The sequence below is a fragment of the Poecile atricapillus genome, chromosome 3 (genome assembly GCF_030490865.1).
Source record: "Poecile atricapillus isolate bPoeAtr1 chromosome 3, bPoeAtr1.hap1, whole genome shotgun sequence".
Taxonomy (NCBI): Eukaryota; Metazoa; Chordata; class Aves; order Passeriformes; family Paridae; genus Poecile; species Poecile atricapillus.
Window position 1 is genome coordinate 48,257,922 of NC_081251.1, and position 26,427 is coordinate 48,284,348.

Here is a 26,427-nt window from a genome sequence, read left to right on the forward strand (position 1 = left end):
TTCGGAGGGGGGGAGGGTAGGGGGAAATTATTAAAAAAAAACCAAACCAAAACAAAACCTGAATAAAACCTAACTTTTACTTATCAACGGTTTATGCCCTGATTTAAGAAATAGCACAAAATCTTAACCCAGATTATGCAGTTAAATGTATCCAGCCGGAGGCAGCGTGGCTGTTTGCCAGACCTATGATCCATTAACCTCTTTAGCTCATTGTTGGCAGGCAACAATAGCACACGATTAAATTCTTACATTTAAAGACAAGCCATTTTCTTTTCATAGTAAACTCCCCTCTCCTATGTTGCAATTAAAAATAGAGTATCAACAATAAAAATTATGAGAAAGAAGTAATATTGTGAGTTTTTAGCTACTTATGGGCAAAAACATTGTACTATGCTTAAGGCAATATGTATAAAGGTGGACAGAGGCATATTAAAAATTCTTACTTTAGAAGAAGGATTTTGGATAATTTTACTTTCACCACTGGATTAAATACTACTTAGACTGTCTAGCATTCAAAGTTTTAGTTGCAGTTATTTTTACAGAGAGAAACCAAGCAAAACCCTATGTAATCAAAATAAAAGTATGAAAAGAGGATATATAGGGCCTTTTTCTCCCTTCCATGTGCTATAAATATATATATACACATATATGCCCTTTAATCAAGAACATTCTGTGTGAAGCTATATCTTCATACACAAATGTTTGTGCATGTATACCTGCTCTATATATAACAATTATAAAAATAACATATTTCAAAATAATTTAAAAATCAGAATAAAAAAGAGGCAAAGCTAAAAACACAGCTCTCAACCTCCTGCCGAGTGCTATAAAAAAGTGCTACCACTTGGAGGAGAAATCATAGAAGCACTGATACAGAAAGAATATGAAAGTTACACTTGCACCTTGTTTTTCACACAAACAACTTAGGTAGTAGAAATACATCTGTTAAAATAAAAGGGAAGTATAAAATGCTTTCTGTGTTTCTCCTTTTTTGTGTAAGACATTAGGCTGTGGTCTTAATAGCCAAAATATTTCTTTTGGAAAGTCTACATTCAGAGGGATTGAGCCTGTCTCTGCTGAATCAAGCTATGTCTCCGGGAGTAGAGGATAGGTAGTACATGTAAAAGGGATGACTGATTGCATGAGGATCTGGGGAAAAATAATGGGAAATGTGGTGGGGATGGGGAGAAGGGCTAGCTGGGTGACAGCTGTGAATTCAAGAAGCTTCTATGTTACAGAGGTAGCTGGGCCTGTAAACAAATGCAATCTCATGTGGAGGAGGCATCAGGAAAGTGGACCTTTATTCCTTTTGCCATGGTCAGACTCTGCTATAAAACACTTCCTACTGCTCACTAAAATGAAGAGTGTAAGATAACACCTACATCCTCTCAAGACCTCCACACATTGTTTCTAAATCCTCTGTGGTTTAGGAAAAGTCCTCTCAGAAACACTAAACATGAGATTCTGGGAAATTATCGATAAAGGATTTAAGTTCATAGAACTGACCCTCTTAAGGAAAGTTTTAGTGGTATTTTTTTGTCACCTTAGCAAGCTTCTCAGCTGGTGGCATTCTATCCTAGCCCAAGGAGAGAAAAGCCCAAGGTTCTTTATTGTCTATTTAATCCAAGAAAATGTAGTCTTGATCACATTTTCATTAAGATCAGTAATAAAATTAAGAAGTGACTGCCACATTAGCATAAAGTTTTGAGTGTATGAGACTTCCTGGCTTCAAAAGCAGATGTTAGGGATGGGGAAAAAATGTAAATCTACACTGGAGTGTTAAATTTAGGATATATTTCCACCTGTTGCAGCAAGAGTAGTCATTAAAAGCCAAAAAATTAATAAATTATTATTGCTACTGTAGATAATATGTCAAACAATTGAAATCAGATATATTTTGGCTGTTTGCTTTTTTTCTCTGTTCTCTACACTAAGTCCTGTATTTTCTCCTTATTTAAAGCCATCTACTGTAGCAGGGGAGAGGTATAAGGTATCACACATACTGATCCATTTTTGCATATGTTGTGTAGGATAATCACATTGACATTGGCTGATGTAAAACTGTGAAGTTTCTGTCTATACAAAATTCCCAACTTTCATGTGGTATAAAAGCAACAGGTATTTGGTAGCCATAATTTTAAGGAAATAGAAAACTGAGACCTCCGTTCTTTAATAAAGTTCTGTTTGTTTCTTTTGTATATTTTTCTACTAAAACATCTATTATCCAACAGCTTTATTGTATCAGTTTTCACTACTCTAACTTGAAGAAGTTGGCCATTTATTACAAACAGGCATTGACAATAAATATCAAAATTAGATAAAAATGGAAAGATTTAAAGGCCCAGCCTTTATTACACTTGCTGCATTGGCTGTATGGCTGCATTGGTTTGCAATCTCATTAACAACTTGAAATCAAGTGAGGTTTTGACACTTAGGAAAGTCAAAATGTCAGAACAAATGCCACAGACGGGTACAGGATGTCTACTCTTCTGTATATAACACTATGAAACTAAGATTTTTAGTTTAAAATTCAAGATTCACTAATAGTTCTGGAAATTGGACTAGAGTGTTTCTTTACTTTTTTAGCATCTGGTCTGTCATAAATGTATGTTTTATGTAATTGTCTCCCAAATCTTAAAACTTGCATTCTGTTCCATGTGAAGTGTCTCATATGCCAACTCTTTTTTAACTTATGGCAGTTTTTTGGGAAAAAAAGTGCTTTTCAAAAACTTTTAAAAATTTTAAGGTGTTTAAGAATCTTATAGGGTTACATAAACTTATAGGATTATGCAAAATAATAGATTTCCTTGAAATTATAACTAATGTACATCTATTAGGTTGGAATTTGCCTTCATAACCCATTAAAAACATGCTTCACTGAATCAGTAAATACTATATGTTTGAGCTGTCTGCATATTATTGACTTTTCTGCATTACATCAGAAGTCCCTTCCCCCCTTTGTTTTCATACCAGAAAAAATCAATTCAAATCTTAGATATACAAAGTAACAAAGGTAATCTAACCTTGATATATTTCAGAATTTATACAATCTCCTTCTTTATTTTGTTGAAGCCCTGCTTTGCAGGCTTATCTTCAGCACCTGAGAGTTTTGACAACTCTTTCTAAATATATAGGAAAACATACTAAACAATAATAGGATGAGAGGCAGCTTATTTAAAATCGTAGGGGAACGTGACTAGCATGTTAAGGAGAGACTTTCATTTTGGGGGGAAAAATTCAAAGATACTAGGCTTAGAATCAAATTCTGCCTTCAAATGTCCATGCATGATTCCCTTCAGGAAGAAAAAAAATTATATGCAAAGACATAACATTAATTTTAATGGAAGATCTATGGATATGTGTAGAGCTATTTGGTCATTGGGCACTCACACTAGCCATCATTTTCACAGAGGTTTATGATGCTTTTACTACTTTGTTCAGTTAAAAACCAACATACAAGGCCTATTGACTCTTGTTTTCCATTCAGATAATTTTTGACAAAACAGCTGAGGTTTGCACATAAGAGGATAATAATAATAATCAACTATTTTACTGTCCACTCTGTTTACTCTTTCTTCCTGACACTTATACTTCTTTCAACTTACTGTATGTTTGCTAAACTTCAGTGATTCAGCCTGAAATTCGGTGTGCTGAAGTTCTGTCTTGGGCTGCATGTTTTTAGCATACTCAAATAAAATGGCTCAGCTACACCTGAGAATGAGGGACAATATTTTGTTATATTTCTTGTTAATATATTCATTTTTAAGGCCTATGTTTTTTTTAAGGACTCTAGCACCTTCAGGTAACAGAGAAGAGACAGCTGGCAGATTTAGTTGAGGATGACTTGGTACCTCCATGAAAATTCATTTACATTTTTCCAGTTCATGAACATTTGGAAGCTCAATTGGAACAGGTGAAATAGCAGTTTGGTGGGGTTATGCAATTAAATGCATATGTTTAGCTGCTCTTTACCCAGGTACATTCAGAAGCAGCCTGGAATTGTCTCTCCCAATGCTGTTGCTCTTAAGCAAGAGGATCTGTTTTTCCTCTGCTCTTCATTTTGTTTAGAGCCCAAGATGCAAATAGTCGGTATGAGTGTTGCTGGAAAGCAAGAAGTCTTCCCTGGATTTCCTGTGACTGGGAATCTGGCAAGGATGAAGTGACAGGGCCTTCAATGGTAAAAAGCATGGGAGTAAGTTCTGAGACCTGGGAGGAAGTGATAAGGAAGAGACTGAATTCAGATGACTAACTGCTAGGTGTAGAAAAGGAGCATGGGAAGAGAAAAGGGATCTGCCCGTGTGGCAGTCAGATGGGAAAACTATGTGAGAAGCTTATAATTTTGGATATGCTGATAAGGAAAAAAGAGACATCAAAATACTGAAGACCGTAGCTGGCTAAGTGAAAAGTCAGGTGGAAAAAAGCCAGGGAAGATGTGAAGATGTGAATGAAGTCACAGAAGTGGGGGGGAGAGAGAGAGAGAAAGAGAACTGGAATAAGGCATAAAAGCAGAAAAAGAGGCAGAAAAGTCTGTAGTACTGGAGCATACTGCCATGCAGATTTTGGAAATGAACCAACCATCCCAAGCCTCAGCATTTCACTGTTATCAATAAATATCTGTGAATCCTGTTGGCAAAGTGTGCTCCTCACTCTCCTCTGGTGCTGCTCCACACAAGGGGTGACCATCTGTTGCCATTGTCAGGCCTGACAGTAGCTCGACAGGCAAAAACATCCCTGAAGGTCTAACTTCCCAATCTCAGTGATGAATCTTGTTGGTATCAGGCCACTTTTTGAGATACTTTTGAGTTCATTATTTTTTGAAGAGTAGAAAATGGAAGAAGACAGAAATGAAGACAGAAAATGGAAAGGAAGAGAATGAGAAGAAGAAAAATGAAAGGGAAGAAGGGAAGCCCTTAATTCTTATTGCAGTAAAATGCTGCTGTCATGTATTAGACAACATTAAAACTAAGATTGTCTTTACTAACTGTTCTCAACTTCTTCTTTATTTGTGGATATAAATTATAGCACAGTTTAAAACTGCAAAAACATATACTGCTTTTTCTTTCATCAACACTGGATATCACTGCAAAAAATGAGTCCTGCTTAATGGCTAAGCAGGTATATAATGCTTTCTTTTATTTTCATTGGCTTTTGGGTAAATCAGACACTTTTTTTTAATTTATACTCTATTGAGAAAATGCATTAATTGCCTTTTCAGAAGGGTTTCTCTGAAACCAGTCAATATGAAATCTCCATACCTCACAAATTATTAATTTACTTTACCGTGCTTCCACCATTCCCATTGCAGAGATGTAACTGAGACATAACCAATTAAAAAAAATGAGTATCCACCACATCTGAGTATAAATGTAAATTATCTAGAAATTTTAATTTTACTCTTTGAAGGATTATTGTGTGCTCAGTTCATCTGAGAGGAGAACACTTCTACAAATGAGACACAGGCTTTGAAGAAGGGCATTCAAATCCAAAATACCCATAACTTTTGAGAAGTAGGTGACCAGATAATTTTTGGTGAATTTTCTAGCTTATCACTAGAGTTTTCTAGTACTGCAAGGGGATAATATCCCACATTTCATGTTGCCATTCAAATGGTTTAAGAATTAAACATTAACTGAAATGCATACTGAAACTTCTTTCACTGTATATGTGCTAAAAATAGTAATAGTAATAAAAGGCAGTGAGAACGAAAATGACAGCATTGTTATAAAACTCATCCCACTTTGTTCCCAGAGGTGATAATGAGAGGTCCTGCAGAAAAAAAAAAAAGATGTTTTCACAATATATGTGCAAGCTACCCTGGAAACCACTTATGCTTTAGACTGAGGTCATAACTGAGTGTAGGTTCTTCAAGCATAGTTAAACTCTAAATCCCAGAATAATCTGCAACAGAAAAGTTTGCTGAACATTTATTTTTGAGCCAAACTGGAAAAGATTGTCTACTATCTAGAAGCGCCTATAAATTTTCTAGCTTTGAAATTGACAGCCTACATCATTTTTGGTGCTGTCATCTCATTTTTTTGAACACTTAAGATATTGCACTTATAGGAGAAGAAAGGATCCAAGCAGAACTAGAGGAGAGTCAAATTGCTTAGAATTGATGGAGGTTGGAATCATTTCCTTCTCTTTCAACATTTTCTAACAGCAATGCCAGAATAACCTTTCCTGTTTTCTGGTTTGGAACAAGCAGTGAATAAAAAGTAAAATTATCCATTTGTTTCTTTATTGTCCACAATAAGAAAATTTTCTTGGTAAATTATGTTTTCAGGGAATATTGATGGGACATAAATTTTTACAGTTTTTTTAATATGCATTTTTGAAGGAACCTGAAAACCAAGTCCCTTTACCTTAACAAGGATTGATTTATATATAATAGGAAGGGTGGTGGGGGTGGTGGGGAAGGGGTGTTTTAGCAAATTTCTTTAGAAATTTAGCTAACTGCTTTGCCAAACCCACATGTGGGAACTTCCATTTGTGTGAGATCTTGTAAAAATCATGCAGTGACTATTTCCTCTGATTTGATGTCTTTTTGGTTAAGATCATTTTGGCAAGGCATTGCTTTACTAGATAAAAAAACCATCTGATTAATCTGTAATCCAAAATCGGGTTAGTTAAAGATGGGCTTGTGGAGAAAAAGCTGAAAGCTCTGTTTTTTTCACCATGTCTGTAATCATCAGCAGCTTTCTAAGTTACCAGTTCTTTTGAAGCCATACTACAGGCTGCTACTATGAACTTTGACTGATCCAGGTACCTACTTGAATCCACACATCTCATTCACAGTGGAGAGGTGATGCAGAGACGAGGCCTCTGCTCTCCTCCACAGAATTCAGAAAATCCATCATGCACATCTCAGCACTCTCTCCTTGCTGATGTGTTTTCCTCCTTGAACTGTCGATCCACAACAATCTTTGGACAATGAAAACAACTGAATTTCTTTAACTCAGACTCTAAGTTTTTTGAAAAAAAACCCAAGTAAATATATACAAGTATGTGTTGAATAATGTATTTCAAGTACTGCCTGTGAGCGTGACTGTTTACATTTACTGACATATTAAACAGATTTTTTTGGGAACAAATCCAAACACTTATAATCACACGCTTAGTAAATTTACATTTCATGATACATGTAGCTGGCAAAACTAGAGAAAGATAACTGTATTGCAGGCAATATCATATAAAGTGGACAAAGTCCTTCTAGATTCCATATTTAGAAGCTGATGTACAGATTAATTTTAATCTTTCAGGTCCATCTTTGGTAATCTGATCTTTCCTTTTATTCAATTTTTTTCATGAGACACACATCAATAAATTAATGGGTTCAGTCTCAATATATTATTTAGGTATTACAGAACTATATATTACACATTGAGAGTCACTTAGAAGCACTGATGCACCTGAAATCTTTCTAGAGTGGAAGAGACATGTCTTATGTATCCCATTTCCCCCCTTGCTCAAGCATATGCCAAATAATACCATTTATAAGATGCTACAAATATCCCTTTCAAAAACTTTCTCCCTTTGTAATATAACTGAAAAAAACACTGTAATTTTTGCTTGGCCTAATGGCTAGAAGCTTTTCCAATTTCCACTTCAGTACATTTATGTCCACCTAGAATGTTCTCTGTTTCAGTATTATGATTTAATGAGCTCTTTGTTCTTTATTCACTGGCGTATTTATGGAGCTCAATCACCTCCCTATCTGCTTCATTTTTCTATGTATTTTCATACCAGAAAGCCAGTTTCAGGGTCACTCTTAAAACTGATCCTTGTCTCCTGTTTTCCTCCATAACCTTTTCTCTACATTTTCCCTCTCAAGGTTATCTCCCTGACTAGAAATCTCAATGCTGTATTGCAGTTGAGTTTTAACCAGTGATACCAATGATACCAGTGCTTGCCTGTCTCTGAGAGACTCACTTTTTGAAACATGTTTTCAGTTTCTGTTTCAGATTTTCATGCTGCATCACACTGTCAGTTCATTCATTGAGAAACTGACTGTCACATCCCATTTCTACAAAACATTTCTATCTGATAAGCCCCTAGCATACCAGAGAACTTTTTATTATTAGCTCTATGTGCATGACTTTGCATTTCAATCTACTCCTATTTCTGTTCATCCACATCTTCTGGTATTCATTTTTGATCCCCTCTGTCCTACCTTCTAACTTCATGGTTTACCATTATGATCTAAACCTGTGCCTGATTGAAAGCAATAAACCAGATGAGTTCCTGGAGTGCATTCTGCAGAACTCAACTAGGAATCAGCTTGGTAATATTTTCTGAAACCTTTGTATGCTGCTATCCCTGAAAAATACATCTTTTCCAATTTTACAATTTCTATCTTAATTGTAATCCTTTTTCCAGATATATTAATGGTATGTCATGTGGTACAATATCAAATTTATCTAGTCAATGACTTAATAGAAAAATCCAATACAACATCTAGGGAAAAAAAGTTATTTTGTCAAAGAAATACATGGATAAGGAAAAAAAAATATCATAATAGTTCTTTAGGAGAGAAGGAATGGTTGTCATATTTTTTTTTTTTATTGCCATGAGAATGCTTTTTCAGCTGCTTGAGAAAAATCCCCAACAAATAAATCACCAAACCTATTTGTGGCTGCTTAAATATTCATACAAAACTCTACTATTTGGATGCTAGAATAGGTAAATACTTAAAGATATATGGTATTTTATGAAATCAAGTGATCCTTTCTAATTTTCTGTCTGTGAATGACTATAGCTTTCTCAAAAACTTACCTTTTGAGCTGAACTTTTCAATGAGTTAGGTGACCCTAAGGTCTTTCACTGAAACCCCAGGGTGATTTTCTCTCTGGTTGCATTGGAATTAAAATCAATTAGCAGTGATAGGTAAGTCACTCTCTGAAAAAGTGAAAAAATTCAAATATGTCTCATCATTAGACAGAATGGTAGTCCAGGAAAGGATTAATTTCCACAGACATTTAATAAAAAGACCAGTTGATTCTTGTTTTTGAAGAGCTCTAAAGGAGTAGTAACACAAAGAATAAAAAATAAAAAAGTCATAGAATTAGATTCAAGAATTAGTCTATCTTAAGTCCTGTGAGCAGGATTACTATGGGGGACAGTAATTATACAATGCTCTCATAAGATCTTTTACCCAGTTAATTATGCATCTCAGAACACACTTTTCATACAATAAAGGGTATATGTGGTTTCATACCCGTTTTCATTATGTTTTCTGTCAACATAATTCATATATCTGTATTTCATTTGTGACTGTTCATATATATTGCATCGAGTTTGAAATGGATTATTAAAACATTCATGTACTTTGTATAATTTCTTTTGTACACAGCTGTGTGAACTGCCAGCATTACCAAATCTTGAAGTATTTTCTTTTTCCAAAGCTCTCTTTTTTAGCTTTATATATATACATCTTTCCCACAGAGAAATAAATGTTCTCATATTCAGCCTAAATAAGCCTTTTAGCAAGCATAAGTTTTGCTTATTCTTGTCAGAGCAAAATTAGATATTAATCCAGCGCCAAACAGAGTTTACAAGAAAAAAATTCAGACACCAGATTGCAAAGTGCTTTTAAGTACTCCTGCACTATTTCCATGCTAAGATTGGTCTCAACACTCTGAAGGGGAAGAGATATAGAATGCACTGTGGAAGTATGGAGACTATTTCTTCCCTGTTTATTTATTATGGTGAATTGACATAATGAGGGATGGCAAATAGGTCTTTTCTTTTTCATCTGTAAAGCTCTTCCCATTAAAATGTGAATATTTTCTGTGTGAGCATCAAGAGTAACACATTTAATTACACAAAAACCATGTGTCATATGTTGAGAATGTAATATGAAGAGCAACAGAAAATGTACCGTGGAATAAAGTGTTAAAGGAGCCTACATTTTAAAAGAAGCTTCTCTGGTGCTTAAAAACATTGAGAAAAAATATTTTTTTTCTTCTAAAAGGTTGAAAAAACATATAAAGATTTTATCTTGAGCTTTTCTTCTATCCCATAGGATTGAATTTTTGCTGTCATTAAAAATTAGAGATTGACATACTGAAATATCCATACCTAATATCATTTAACAATAATATATTCTATTACCTAGAATATATTGATAATATATTTAGACTGTTCATTGTTCTCAATTTGAAAATAAAATATTCATATATATTTGGAAACATATAGTGAAATATATCAATTCAAGCCTTCACTAAATTTAATGAAAATTAAATGGACACAAATTTATCCTTGTTTATTTTAATTCCTGTCTAGAAGCTCACTGTGAAACTTTATAATTTGCCATGTTACTTGTAAAGAAAAGTGACAGCCATTAGCATTGCTCTTTCAGTAAAAAACAGGGTCATATTAATAAAGTATAGAAAAAGAAAGCACAGTTTTTCCATGCTATGTTATAGTTATTTGAAATCTATCTTCTATCAGCAAGCCAAGTAGAAATAAAGTCAAAATATAGGGAAGATTTCAATAGTTAAAGCACAATTAGTAGTGTTAAATATAACATTTTCTTATTTGATTTCATTAAGCATGGCACAATTTTATTGTGCTTATGCCCAACTGGAAGTGAAAATTACCATACATAATGCAACAAGCTAAATCTCTATGAACTTTGAAATAAATGCAGTATTAAAAAAATCCGACAAATAAATTAAATGTCCTCCTCATCTGCAGTTTATATACCTCTGCTTGACAGTATTTCCATATGTTTCAAATTTTTTTCTTGCTTTTCTTTATATGTCAAGGAATAAGAAAATAAATTTGGTTCTTGTGTGGTTGATTAGTTTTCTTCTTTACCTAAGCAAAGGTTTTTGTAAAGGGCACTAGGACTTCAGGAAACACACCTACATGTGCTTAGTAAGCTCACTGAAGAGCCACTGAGTCTAAAATCCTCTTAGGCCATTTTGTTGTGAAGAGAAATTTGGATAGGATGCATGAAGCATTATTAATCTACTGTTTATATGGAGAATTTTTGCTCCAGAGTTTTTACTCTTTCAGTTTATTTCTAGATGTTATGTTTTGCTTCACTGACAAGGGAGGAGCAGCTGTAGTGCAGTGACAACATTACAAACATAAGAGCCCAACTTTCATTGCTGCCTTAATCTAAACAGATGTGTTCACAGGTCTTGCTAACAGCCTGGTTTGTATCTGAAAGCATTTTCTCTTCCATTACGTTTCTTCCCTCTGCTTTGTCTTGTTTAAAGATTCTCATAATTGTAAGGTTTATAGGGCACTACTACTTCACAGACTAGTTAGTTTAAATGAAACTGAAGCTAACATGACAACACTTGCAAGCCAAGTGTCATTTAATTATTTTTTTTCTACTTCCTGCATGCACAAACTTACACAGGATTTAAAGTACTACCTGGATCCTGTCTTGCAAGTACACAGACACCTGAAATGCTTTATTTTATAGAATAAAATTACCTCTTCTCAAAGAATCAAGCCGTTAGAAAGCTTTACTATCCATCAAGATCCACTGGCACAGAAGTTTATCAGAGTGTGGAAGGTTTGGCTTAGCAAAAATAAAGTCATTTAATAGGTCTAGAGCCCCTGTTTTCTTCCGGCAGTTATTTCCCTTCCTTTGCAGAAGGCAACCTGTTTCTATTTTACTGTTCAGGGTCCTATATTTAAAGTGCTTTGTCATTCATGTCTGCTATAAGAACTGTGTTTTGAGTGCTGACCCTCTGTAGGTCATAAATCTTTTGGATTTATGTTATAACTTTATTTGAAGTCATCACACAAATTGATATATTTTGGCTTAATGCAATTTAATAACACAAATCTTTCAGATCACTTGTTCTTATTCACTTCTTTTGTGTGTCCACATCATCTTTTAGTGCCTGCATTTAATGATTTTTACTGAATCTGAGTATATTAAAGTGAATGTACTACTACATAACAGCAGGAGTGTGTCTGAATGGCTTCAGCAATCTCTAAAATGCAGGGATCAGATTCTTGCCATGAAACCACAGACAGCATCTGAGGTCGAGCCAGTGTTTGAAGGTCAGAAAAATGGAGGTTATGAAGCCAAGGAGATTGGGATAGCCCAGCCTGCGTTCCCATGTGGAGCCACAAAGTCAGGGAGGTGCAAGTGCTGAGTTATGGATAACTGTGAATGAAGACAGCTCATTTGAAAGGGTTGCTGATGACACCACAAGAGTAGGGTGCTCCTCACTGAAGGAAAAACCCTGTTGTTATGAGAGGGTTGTGTGTGCTGTCCAGCACTTGTGAGGCTAGGAGGGAACTCTGCCAGCATGGCTGACGGAGTGAGCAGAGGCACTTGAGCAGCCAGATGTGAGGCTGGTTTTACACCCTGACAAGGGGCTGCTCAGCTGAGGAGAGGCTGCCAGAGAGCACCTGGGAGCAAAATTCTGCATTTGCCATCCGTGTGACAGAAGGGTGGTTTTGTGCCCACCGTTTCTTGACAAGTAATGGGTTTATTCTGTGTAATTAACACAAAGAATGAAGGGTGTTAACTCAGCAGCGTGTACTGCTACTGCGATATATATGAAGCTCAGGCAGAAATGTGGGTGTGGAAAGTCACTGGTACCCTTGAGCACAAAGCAGATACCTAACCCCACCTATTGATAAGGCCAGGTAGCTGCTGCTGCTAGATCAAACAAATCAGAGTTTTTTCTCTTGCAGCCTGAATTCAGTAAAATTTCAAGGGTGCTTACTTTCATTCTAAATAATAATATTTCTTCTTGACTGTTAGAAAGCGTCAATCTATTATGTTTATTTTGTGTCATATAGTGTCCTTTTATGTGTCTCTCAGTATGTATCTGTTCATTCCTTTAATATTTAGTACCATCATATGAAAGTATTTTAGTAACACAAAAATCAAGGCGGAAAGCAAGCTTTTGAAACATAGTGACAGGCACAATAAATTCTTATTTTTCATGCTATGGCATGTATGTCTTCTTGAAATAATTATATACAGTTTTCACCAAAGAAGTGATATGCTGCTTAAATACGTCCACTCGAGCTTATTGTTAATGGTATTTTTGTGGCTTACTTCCTTATGCTTTTGTCATTCTACACTTGATTTATAAAGAGATTCATGGAAAGTCATAATTATTTTAAGAAGGCAGCAGGGAAAGTGTTCTTTCAGCATGTCTATAAATCTTTACTTATGCTCTACAGAGAACTCTGCTCTCTATGTCTGCTTTAACAGTGTAAGAAGAGTATATCATAATGCCTTGGGTTGTCAGAGATTTGGGAATCTTTATAATATGAGATCAAAAGTGGAGAAAATTTCATTGTAATAGTCCTGGCAACAAAGCAAAAAAGGATACCAATTCAGCTGGCACACTGACATGATAGCAAGAGTATGTTCTTTCATAGAGTTAAAATAGGTGTGGAAGTGGAATGTGTATATGTGTGTGTGTGTGTGTATGTACACACACACATGTATGCACATATGTACGTATAGCTAGGAAGTTAGTAAATTTGAGATGCAGAGAAGGAAATTACTAACAAGAACATGGTCTTTTTTGAGGATAATATTTCTGGGAGAATGCAGAATATTAATTTTTTTCCTTACTGAATTGTAAACCCCTACCTTTCAGAAGAAGAAAGTACTTTTTTTCCCTGATGAAATCCGGAGCAGATAACACTTGGGCTATTGCTTTTCATTCTTCTAAACACGCATTTTCAAAAGACAGTTTTCCTTTTCTTTTTCTCTTCTGGAAGGAGCTATTCCATTGTAAGGCTTACAGCCTATAAGAAAAAGGGTACAGTTATGGTGGTTACATATGGACAGAGTTTTCTTGTGAAGCTTAGGCAATCTCTTTCACTGAAATTTGGAGAAGTGTGTAGAGAAATATTTCTTAGGAATTTTTTAGGTGCAGCTAATTCTGCTTTAGGTAGTAGTTAAGCTAAATGGTTTGTTATAGTGCTCATATCAAATGGTTTGTTATAGTCCTTCTCCTTTTAAAAAGCTCCCTATGAGATCATGCTGCTAAGCAAAAACACCTGAAAACTCTTCATCAAAAATACTTGGTTTTAAAAGCAATATAATATTTATGTCTCTGTTTATGTAAAGTCACCTTATAGCCATTTATAAAGAATAAGTTTTTGATAATGGATGTCTCAAGGACCTGTCTATAGTTTTAGTGTCTGCTCTGGAAGACAGATGCATTACACAGTAAATACTGTATTCTGAGCACATATTATGGAATCACAGAATGGATAGGGTTGGAAGGGACCTAGAAGATTATCTAGTTCCAAGCCTCTTGCTGTGGGTACTCACTAGATGAGATTGCTCAGGGCCTCCTCCAATGTGGCCTTGAACACTGCTAGAGGTGGGGCATCCCCAGCTTCTCTAGATGGGGCGCCCCAGCTTCACCTGTTCCACTGTCTCACCATGCTCACACCTGAATTGCATTTCCTCCTAACACCTGATCTAAACGTGCTCTTTTTCATTTTAAAACTATTGCCCCTTGTCCTTTCACTATCTGCTTGCATAAAAAGTCCCTCTCCCTCCTTTTTATCAGTCCCCTTAAGGTGCTAGAGGTCCCCCCAGAGCCCTCTCTTCTCCTGGCTGAACAAGCCCAGCTCCCTCAGCCCATCTTAAAAGGAGAGGTGCTGCAGCCCCTCTGACCATCCTTGTGGTCTCTGGATTCTGACAGGTCCATTATCTTGTGCTAGGAGCTCCAGAGCTGGATGCAGCCTTCCAGATGGAGTTTTAGGAGGACAGTAGGTGAGGAGAACCATGTCCCTCCACCTCCTGGCCACTCCTCTTTTGATGCAATCTAGGATGTGTTTGACCTTCTGAGCTGTGAGACCACACTGTTGGCTCATGTCCAGCTTTTTATCCACAAAAATATATGACATATTAATGATATGAATTGAGAATGAAATAAAAAGGACTTGAAATATATTATTTGTTGGATTCTGACATAGAGATATTTCATTTTAATACTTTATTTAAAAAAACCCAAAAAACAGGACATTTAAATAATTTTTAAAAATGTTCAGTAAAAGCTGGGGAAGCTAAAAATTAGTATGGTCAGAAAAAGCAGGTAGAATGCCAATATACTTTTGACGAGTTCCAGTCTACAGTTTTCAGAAATGCAAAAATATTTTAATATCTAAGTGGTTGCGTAAAGAAAGCTTAATCTATTGTAGTGGCATATACTTAATGTATATCTCTCTTTCTTGTCCTTTATTTTTTTTCCATTAGCAGTATGACTAAGAAAAACTAAGTTCTGTCACATTCCTGTATCATCGTTTTTTATTGTTTAAGCATGAAAAACATATGTAGCTTAAGGATGTATTCTTTCTGAGTGAAAAGCTTGCAATAAAATCTGTTATATTTACACTGGGGTAAAATTTAAGAGTATTCTTTAATGTCAGTATTTCAAAATGGTGCTGCAACTGAAAAAACCCAGCAACTTACATGTAGGAGATTTATTCTTCATATTAAACCACTTTTTTTTTTCTTTACCTGAATAAAATATAGCAAGTAATAATTTTGGTGAACATTTAACTTGGCAGTTTATAAAAATTTGTAATCTCCTGGTTAGTGCAAAACAATATATTTAGAATATTTAGTATTACAGCATGAAATGTTCCTCTTTGTAAACTGAATAATAGCCTTTCTTTATAAAAATTCTACACACCAAAATTAAATTTTATGGTAGATTTTTAATTAAAAACTACCATTTATGAGTTCCTGGTGCCAAGTATAAATATGCTGCATATACTTTATGTACACTTGAATTAAGAAAATATTATTATGGTTATCAAAAATACTAAATATGTATCTAAAGCTATTGAATAAAAATAATTTCCTTTGCTATGTTTCCTCTTCTAATTTTCAGAAGCTTTTCAAAATCTCAGTAGAAAAAGACACAGCTGTTACAGTCCTCCTTCATGACTGTGCAGCTTTGAAGCAGCACAGATGAGTTCTATCATAGAAAATACCTTTGCCCAACTAATACCTAACCCAACTACTGCCAAGACAGGGAATTTGTCTCTAAAGGCATTGACTGATAGAACATGTAGAGAAAGAAAGAAGCACCTGGCATCAAAGTAGAGCAGAAACTTGTTTAGTTAGGGTCTTTTGTATTTTCTGTGATAGGGCCTTGTTAAACAATATTATTAAGAGGTTTTGTTTCCAGCAGCGTACAAGTAGAGGTGTTGGTGCCACTGATTAGAGAGACTGGGATTCCTGAGATCTATCTGATCTGATTGCCATAAACTTGGGACAACCAAATTTTGTAAGACTGTTGCTACTTCTTACTCACATAATTTGCATTCCTGATTCTGTAATCTTTCTCCTATTATTGTCAATGACTTAGTTAGACCTGGTCACTTCTGAGATTATGAAAATGTCTTGAGGTGTTAAGTAATGATTGTTGTGATTAGCAATAGTCAACACAAATCTGGTTATTTTTCCAAATTCCTTAAAGAAAAATCATGATGTATTTCACTGTCTCAAAATATTTCACACATACAAATTGATTAGGTTCAGACATAAAATTTGAGGTTTTATTCCTAAATTCTGGCCTCACACAGAACACAGAAACATGGATATCCCATAGCCTGAAGTCTATGTGTTGGTCCCAAACCTTAAAGCTGCAACAACATCTTGTGTCCTTCTTGGCTCTGCTGAAGCAAACAGGTAGAATCAAATCTGTTCACCTCAGGATTATGGTGTAGCTACCATTCAAGTTGGGACACAGCCCTTCTCATCCTCCAGGTAGATGTGCCAAGGAAGTATTTGCTCCTTATGATACAAAATCATTACTGAAAGAGATCACTCTCCAAAGTTAATGGGAATTGCATTTTTTTCTGGGGACTATATACATAAAACATATGCAGGACTAAAATATTTCCATCTGCTCTCAATCCTAAGTACTCAGCTTTCAAAAAATTATCAAACTTTGCAATATATTTTTCTTAATATCTATCTAAGTGTTGTTTTTCTTAATTAAAAAAAGTACAACCTGATTATATTTTTCATGTGTGAGTAGTTGAATACATAAACAGAAGAGAAAAACCTTGTATTCAACCATAACAGGCTTTCAAAGCAAGCTCAAAGAAACAAACATCATATGTCATGATTTATTTTTTTTCTAATGTCATGCCAAGCTGTTCAAGCTTGGCTTTTCATTTCTCTGGTGGTAAGATAGCTGCTAAGATCTTCAACTCTCTCAAATTAGTGATTTAAGCAAGATTACAGTGTGGTGCATTCAAAATGGAATCGACAACCAGTTCAGAGGGAGGAAGAGGGGATTTCTAATATGAAAAATTGTCTTCTTCCTCAAATTTTACCAGTCATGTCATGTTACATTAGACAGAGTAATAGAACATTAGCTGTGTAATGAGACATGACTGCTAAAATGTAAAGGAGAATGCACTTTCAGATTGGCTAGTCCTGTTGAAAGTGATAGCTTGCATCTAATCTGCAGTGCTTGTAGATATTATACAAACCAGCTGTTTGTGAATTCCAGATCATTTGGAAATTGGAAGAAGTGTCAGATACATTATTAGCTTCTCAAAATATTTCTGTGTCTTACTTTTTGTTTCTAGATAACAAGAGGGTTTTGAGAATAAAATTATAAGTTATCTTCATTTAACACTTGACAGTTTTCTTACATCCTTTGGGTCAGAACTTCAATTGAATCAATCATAAGGGGGTTTGTTTTATTGATGTTTTATGATGAGCAGAGCTTCAGACTTTTGAACGAGTTAAAATCTACTCTGTTTTAGAGCCGTGGTGGCATAAAGTTTCACAGTACTTAACAATGTAGCAACTAATAATCTTTCTCCAAAAGTATTTTTACTTTGTTATGGATGGTGTTTAATTGAAACTAAAATATTTCATAGAAAGGCTTCAGAGAAATTTTATCAGGAAAGAGGAAGGTAGTGATTTTAATTTCAGATTATTTTGAGTAATGAACTGAAGTTTGACTCTTGAACATCAGTATGTGAGGCCTGCTAGCTATTGAGTTGCCAGATATTCTGAGGCATGATGGATGTTTTCCTCTGTTCCATGACAAGAAAGGTTTTCTTGCTTTTCCCCACTCAACCACTAGTAAACAAAAACTTATTTCAGACCATTGATGATTTTGTGTGCTATAACCCTGGGTTTCAGCCAGCATATCACACAGCAAGTCAATACAGCTGTTTCAAAATCTGAACATTTTTAATATTTTACCTTTGCACTACTACCACTTGCCACATAAATACTCTGCATCATGCAGGAAGCCCTCAGAATTTTGTGTCTGCAAAGGGAGACCAAAATGGTTGGCATTGAATCCTTAAGAACTAGGTACTAGATTTATGTTTTAAAAGTTTTGATTAATACTAATGCAATAAATGATGAAAATAACCCCAGCAGTGGAAATATGAGATTTGTTAGGTCAGAAGAAAGAACACTTGGTAATGGAAAGATTACATATATGGAAATGTACACCTAGAAAAATCAAGAGCTGCAAACTTGTAATGCTACCAAATCAATCTGCTCATTATGTCCCTTACATTTAATATTTAGAAAAGTAACTCTAATTTCAAATACTTCAGTTTATTCAGAGTGCTGCCATTTTATTTAAATATGTGTGTTAGGCAAACCTAGCTTCCTCTGAAATCACCACGAAGAGTCAATAAATGGCAACTCAGAACAGGAAAAATAAAAACATGAAAGAAAAAGAGATTGATTTTTTCAATACTGATTGAAGATGAAAATTTAGATGGAAAACGGAGCCAACTGAGTCTATGAACTGCTATGTATATAGTTTTTGTGAAAGTTTTTCATTTATTATTACTGTGCAATTACAGTCTTATATATCTATACCAACAATAATTTAGCACCAGTGCAGATGAATTGCCAATACTTGGCTTCCTCTGAGCAAAAAATACACAACTCCTGAGCTGAATTATATTGCCAAGCAGTGTACAAATTTTTAGCTGTTCTGTCTTTATTTGCATCTCAAGAAACACATTGCTAAATCTTCACAGAGGATCTTGAAAGCACACCCGTTTATGACTATGTTTTTCCTACACATACCTTTTTATTTAAATTGCAGTTGTCTCAACTTACAATTTTAATAGCAGTGAAATCCTTTGGGTGCTTATTAGATGGAATCTAAGCAAAAAATTTTCTCATCTGCTCTGCTGTACAGATCTTTGAAGGATAAAGAAATCTCTTTTATATCTGCAGTTGTGGTTACAGATTGATGTGCTTATGTCTTTACATTGCCAAAATGACAGTTTTATATATGCAGTTGCAGTCATACTCAAACCAGTAAGAAAATGAGAGGAGAAACCATGAAATGCATGCATTTTCCAGATCCTGGTTTTCATTTCTGCAGATACAGACCTCTTAGAATTTGCATTTATAGAATGAATCTTTGTCCAAGTTCTGATCTGATACTTTTTTTGTTTGGTTGGTTGGGTTGTTTTGAGGGGTTTGTCACGATCTTAGGAGAAGCCTTGCACTGTAAACAGATTCAGAAGTAGGACTGACAATTGAACTGTGTTTAGGATCTAGGTAATGTACTTGTAAAGAGAATTTTATTGTAAAAATGTGGCTCTAAAAGACTGCATGCTCAGCCTTAGCTTATCAAAGACAAGAAGAAAACTCATTATAGAACCTGCATGACTTATGATGCTGATCAGAAATTGGCTAACTATACTGTCCAGACTAAGTGAGAGTCAGAGACAGCTTTCATTTATAAAAAAGAAGAAAAATTAAGTAATTTGGGATAAAAGGAGTAAGAATCTTGATGTTATTAAGCTATGCAATTTCAGTATCTCTTTTCCATCTAAAATCTCATTATAATGATGATGATGACTACTGTTATTATTATTATTTCCATAGGTAGATGCACAGACATTTTAGTTTCAGGAGATTCCATTGTAGGATTACTAATGAAATACACAGTGATTTTTGTGGGAGTGTAACATCTTACAAATCACCATGCAATACAGAGATACTGACTATTTCTCAGTGCAGGCAATAAAAGAAAACAAAAACAAATGAAAAAATCTGGGCTACATAATTGAAGTTCCTCTTCATTATTCTGACATTAGCTAGCCTCAGGCTTTAGAATCTGCTCAATTGTAATGAATCGTTAAGATTTCAGTTGGACCAAGGAGAAGATAACACCTCATTCTACTTTGTTTTTAGCAAGATTTCAACAAAATAACATCTGCTCTCTTATATTGTGGATGATTTAATTTTTAAACACTTGTTCCCAACCTTTAATTTTCTGCAAAACAACCACATAAATTATTAATTCATCTATATTTCCTCAAGGCGAGTTAGACTTAAGGTCCTTCATAAATATTTAAGAATTCTATTGCAAAATAAACAAAAACTTCCACTTAACTTTTAATTGCAAGTCCCTAAAACCAGCAGAATCAAGAGTAAAGAGAAAGATTTCAGATAAAAATACTTTTTTTGTGGAAGGACCCAGACATATAAGATTGTGGATATTCGATTTGTTTTTGCACCAAGTTTGCAAAACATGTATTTCATTAGTGACAAAAGTCAGAAAAAAAAATAAAATAAAAATGTTCAAATATAATCCAGTCTTGAACTGAAAATCTCCCTGGTGGTTCCCAGGAACTTGAAGCGCAACACACGTGTATATGCATTTTCCAGGAATACATCTGCCTATATTCATATCGAGTGTTAGCCAGCCTCAAATCTGATTTTTTGTTCTGGCGCTGAATCTGGGAAGTGAAGTCTTCAGGGCTAGCCTAATGTAATTTCAGCTGCCAACTCCTCCCTTTTACCCAAAGGAATTGTGCTAATAACTATGGATCACTGCATTTGCTATTTCTCACCCTTTCCCCAGAACAGTTCTCACCTCCTGGAAAAACAGAGTTCTCTGAACCCTTTAGAGTGCTGCAGAAATAACAGCAAAATTAAGAACAAAGTTCTGTGAATGTAACAAATTTACTTTTTTTTTTCAAAAAGTGTGCTTTTTCATAAAATTTGTTGGGATTTTTACCCATATCATACATGAGAAAAATATCATAAAACTATACTTCAATGTTTTCATGTTTCAGCTTTGCTTTGAGATAAATCTAATATTTTGAAAATATTTATTAGTTGAATTTATGTATTTAAGCATAAAAATTTTCTTAATTAACTTTTTCTTTACCCCTTAAGATAAACCAGTGAATCGGGTATTATCTCATTTCATGTAAAAATAATTTGACTGGAATGTAAATATGTAAAAGTTTCAGTCTTTCTTCCAAAGGAAGGAAAAGAAAAAGATTCCGCCAAAAAATGCAAAACCAAAATTTCAGCATTTCTTGATTTCTTCTAGAATAACAATACTGCCCTGAAAGACGAAACTTGATTAAAAATCCAAGGGTGAGTGTAAAAGTGGAGAAGTCTAAGTACTCTCTGCATGATACAGAAGATCTCAGCTCTAACCACTTTTACTATTTCCCTTCTCTTCCAGACTCTCATTTTGGCTGTGGTTCCCCACAGATATGGACTTATGGATTCCAACTGTGCTCTCACCTTTTCCAGTGCTGTCCAGAACTAATTCGAAGGAAGTAAACAAAATACAGGGATGTGAGTGTGGGGTAAGGGAGATTTAAAAGAGGCTCATGAAAGTATCCCTCCTGCCTTGCCATATGGATATTGATTTCTCCCCCTCAGGCTGAATATAATTGCCTGCTCTAATTTAGCATTGATCTACCCACCCAAGTTTCTTAAAGCACTGCATAGGCATCAATTAAATTGTTCTTAATACCACCTTTGTGAAGTAGGATAGCTATAATTATTCACACTTAGATGATGGTGAGGGGTAAAAAGTGATTCGTCCTGAGCTATTCAGTGAAACAAGCCAGGAATAAAGCATGCGACAATTATACCCTGCCATGTGCCCATTATCAGATCATTCAGAGTTTTTCAAAAGGCAAAATATTTGCACATCTAATGACTTGGGATTCCAGTGAAACATACCTGGTTAGATAATGAGTGTACTATGCTGCTGATCAGATCTGATGTACCTCTTGCCTTGACTTCTCTCCTTTGTGGGATTTTTCCACTGTCTTATTTTTTTGTGGTTTTTGATTCCATCCACGCTGCTTAAAATGTAAGAGACTTTTATTTCCTATGGTTCAGTTCTTGGCATTTGATTGTTGATTTGTTCTCTGATAAGAACTTTCATGTTTTATTACCTGCAAGAGATAACACCTCTTGCTGCTGAGGATGACAAACATGGTTTTGTTGCTCTGCTTTTTAGTGTCATTTTATTTAATAGTTCAAGAGAAATCAGCTAGGGTGCTGATGAGGAGAAACAAGTACAAAGTATTTCATATACACATCCAAGAGTTCAGAAAAATTAAAAGTTCTAGCATATTAACAATGAAAGCCCAGTGCTAAAGCAACACATGGGTTAGAAAATTCTTTGAATCGAGTAGAAGCAATAAACCAAAGCCATGCTGGATATCAGATTTAGTTTAGACAGCTTCCCTATGAAATATGTGACTTGTAGTCAATGAAGAGAAAAACACAAACAACCCCCCCCCCCCACATACACCTGGCAAACTGTTACAAGGTTTTTAACCTGCACATGAGCAAACATTGACAGATTTGTTCAAACATAAGTTGGACACAACCTTTACCCTTCTGATTCAAGCTTTATCTGAAAGAAAATCATATTGATATTGCAAAGATCTACAGTATGTACAAACTTTATCAGCTAGGCTTTGCTACCCTATGCTTTGTCAGAGAAACCACAGGAATGCAAATAACTCAGTACATATTATTTGACCTCATTTTGCTACACTGCTTGACTTGAACAACCTAAGTCTGCATTTTTGGCTAAGAATTTCTGACTTCAAAGAATCCCCTCTGGGTGGCACTTAGGGCTTAACTTGGGTTAACTTTAAACATGTTCATAATATGATCCAAGTTGCTTTAGGCTTCACTGTTAATATTCTAGAAAATTAGGGGCATAGAACACAAATTCCTTAGGCTCCTTCTTCTGAAGTGTATCCATTTTTCAGAATAGGAGATGTAAGAGATAGCAATGAACCCACTCCTGACTCCTGATGAAGTTATGGAAATTAGGTAGAGCCCACTTGCTCTGACCCTTACAAATATGCAATGTATGATTAAAAAAAATTTTGGTGGTTGTGGATTTTTGTTTTAATTTTGTTCCATTTTTGTTTGTTGGTTTGATTCAATTTAAATAAGACCCAGACCAGTAATCTTCCAACAGACTTTAGTTTGAGGATGTGTTTTCTCCTTTTACGAAGGATCAAAGAGTTGCAGGCCTCTGGTTGTCTCCAAACTAAATGAACTAGAAGAGTGAATATCGGACATGAATTTGTAGTTTGGAAATAGTACTTCTGCTATAATTTTTTCCCCTCAAGTAACAGTGAGGTTTGGTGATATATATTATCAGTATAAAAATAGCACATTTTGTTTCTGTGCTGTTTAAAAAGGGATTTGTAGCTTTAAGGGCAATTAAGTAAGAAATGGAGATAATTGCTATTGTTAATTTCCACTTGCAGAATGAATGGGGGAGCTTCATGTATATCTATAGCTCTCCATACATATAAAGGGAAGAGCAAGCAACTAAAACGCAGCAAAAATAAAAATAGCAGCAAAGAATCTTGTGCTCCATGGTGTTGTCCAGGAGGTAAGGCAGATAATAGCTTTCCCTGGTAAAATTTTCCCCAGTCAAAGAAAACATTTAACAGAGCAATAACTGAAGCCCATACTGTGCAACTTTAAGCATCACCTCAGCCGTTGAACAGTTGGACGTATTCATAGGGGCTTTTTGATAACCCTAGGACATAATGTGTGCTCTGATCACCTACAAGAAATAGAAATGCTTTTCATACGCATGACCCACCATGCATTTTAACTGGGAGAGGAAAGGTACTTATCATGATAACACAGACAGGTGGCAAAGCAACTTGAACAGTACAAGATAGAAATTCTCAGCCAGAGGGTGGCAAGAGAAAATGAAACAATGCTGACTGGTGTAAGCTGATATGTCTCCAGTTACAGCATCCTGATGGTGTGAAATACGACATTGGGAGAGACACGGATTGCTAATGTTGATAATTCTTATTTTCTCCCTATTGGAGGTCCTTTACTTTCCTTACATTATTCTTTCACACTGAATACAACCACGCTTTGTGCAGGAGCATTTGGGATAACTTTAACATTAAGCAACTCAGAGCAGCAAGTTTTTCCTTATCTGCTTGCAAAAGAACAATCATTAGACTCTGAATCATTTGGCTTCAACTAATCTGCTTAAAGGAAGAAGGTATTTTTCAGGCATCCTGAGTCATGGTTCTCTTTTATATAATTTTTTCTTTGTCACAATTTCTTTTACCTTCTCCATGACCTGAATAAGCTAAAAATAGCTCAAGAATGGTGCATTATCCTTCGTTTGTTAGCTGTTAAGCTTAAAATAAGTTCTCTACTTATACTTTTTCACCACCAAACAAAATCAGAACCCCAGTTAGATTTAGATCAGAGCATTCATTACATGGGGCTTTTCATTTGGTTTATTTTTTTGTGGTTTTTTGTTTGTTTTTTTTTTTTTTTTTTGTGGTGGTGGTGGTGTGGAGGCTAGCTTTGGAGCAGGCTGTAGGCCCATGGCCTGCCAGCCCTGCCTGAGAAGCTAGCCTGGGAATTTCATGGGAGGATTCAAAACAATCCTCAAAGACAGAAAACAGCCTGCAGGTGCTGTTTGTCTGTTCCCGTGTTTTCCTTGCAAGAGAGGGTCAGGGGGGTGGTGAACCCCACTGACCAATGATGGTAATGTAGCACTTTACTAACCAATAAGAGTTTCCTTTCTGTACTTTCCACGAACTAGTCTATATAACATGGCTGTAGCAATAAACTAGAGATTCTCTCCTCTTCTGACTCCCTTGAGAGTCCGAGTCGTTCTTTCTGCCGTTCCCAATTAGAACGACAGTGGTGGGTTTTTTTTGTTTGGTTGTTTTGGGTTTTTTTTTGTTTAGGAAAAAGCATTTCTTTACATCTGTCAAATACTTGACTTCTATCAAAAAAAAACCCAAAAACAAAATCTAAAGTTTCTCTTCTTCAATCTTCCTGTGTAATGGAAGTGTTTCATTAAAGTTACTTGCAAATATCATCAGCACTTTTTAAATGCTTTAGACTATTTTTCTAAATCAAAATAGTCAGAAACTCAACATCACCACCACCAAACCCTGTGCCAGCTATTTCAGAGTTACAGTTCTTTTGTTTTGGCATGAGCTACAGCACCCATAGACACCTGAGAAAAACAGGTGAATTTGACCCTGTGTATTTTATCCTAAAATGACCAACTTCAGTACTATTTCAGTATTAGTAGCAAAAAAAGTAGAGGCGAGATTTCAAGTTGCTTTTAACTTCCTTTTAGCTTCATACACACACATGCACATGCACATGTGAACTATTAATACACAGATGTCTCTTGACAGATATATATGATTGCTAGCTTTAATCGCCTCTCAGCAAACTAAAATTGTTTAAAAATGCCTCTGTATTATCTGATAATGTATGGTGTTTGTTCCATCTCATACTAAGTGTGAGCTAATCTCTCACAAAACAATGTTTTACCAGGACTCAAGGTTGGCTGTAGGACACACCGTTTTAGTTAATATCACACAGGAGATCAGTTATTTCCCATTGTGATTCCCAATTGGCATCTTGCAGTGAGCTTGTTTACTGCTCCGCAGCAGAATGGATTGTCTGTCGTTAAGTACAAAAAGGCTGCATAAAAATAGTGTTAAGTCTCTGGCTTAAGCTGACAAATTCTAGGGAAGTCTAAATTAAAGATAAAGTTATCAGAACAGCACTTGTTTTTTGAACCAATATTACCTTGGAATGGGAAAGGAAGGCAGCTAGGCAGTAGCTTTTGTCTGGCCATTACCATGTCAGTCTTTCCCTTAGATTCAGAAAAGTAGGAGCTTTTACAAGCTTCTTGTTTTTCCTTTTCAGAAATGAATAAAGCAGTGGAAGTGGGCCAGTACTTATAGCTTTTGGTACAATTGTAATTTAAAATGATTGGGGTATAAGAATAGTATTTCTAATGGAGATGTTGACTGAGCAACCAGACAGTACATTTATAATACTGACAAGATGATAAAATCAGTCCTTCAGGAGACCAGTAAGCCTACTTGACTTGACGGGCATTGGATTAACTGTTTTAAAAGTTCTGACATAAGTAATCCAAAAGTAGAATTAGAAATCTGGTATAATGAAACTCTTGTTTTCTCTGCGTCAACTGAATCCTTAAAGACAGGAAATGAGAAAAATAACATTTAGATATAAAACTAAAAAACAAACATGCCAAAGCAAACACAAAGAAAGGGACATATTCTGGTTGCTGAGATAAGAATAAATGGGTGGCAGGGGAAAAAGTGCTCTTCAAGAAGGATGACCACAGAGCAGAAGACATT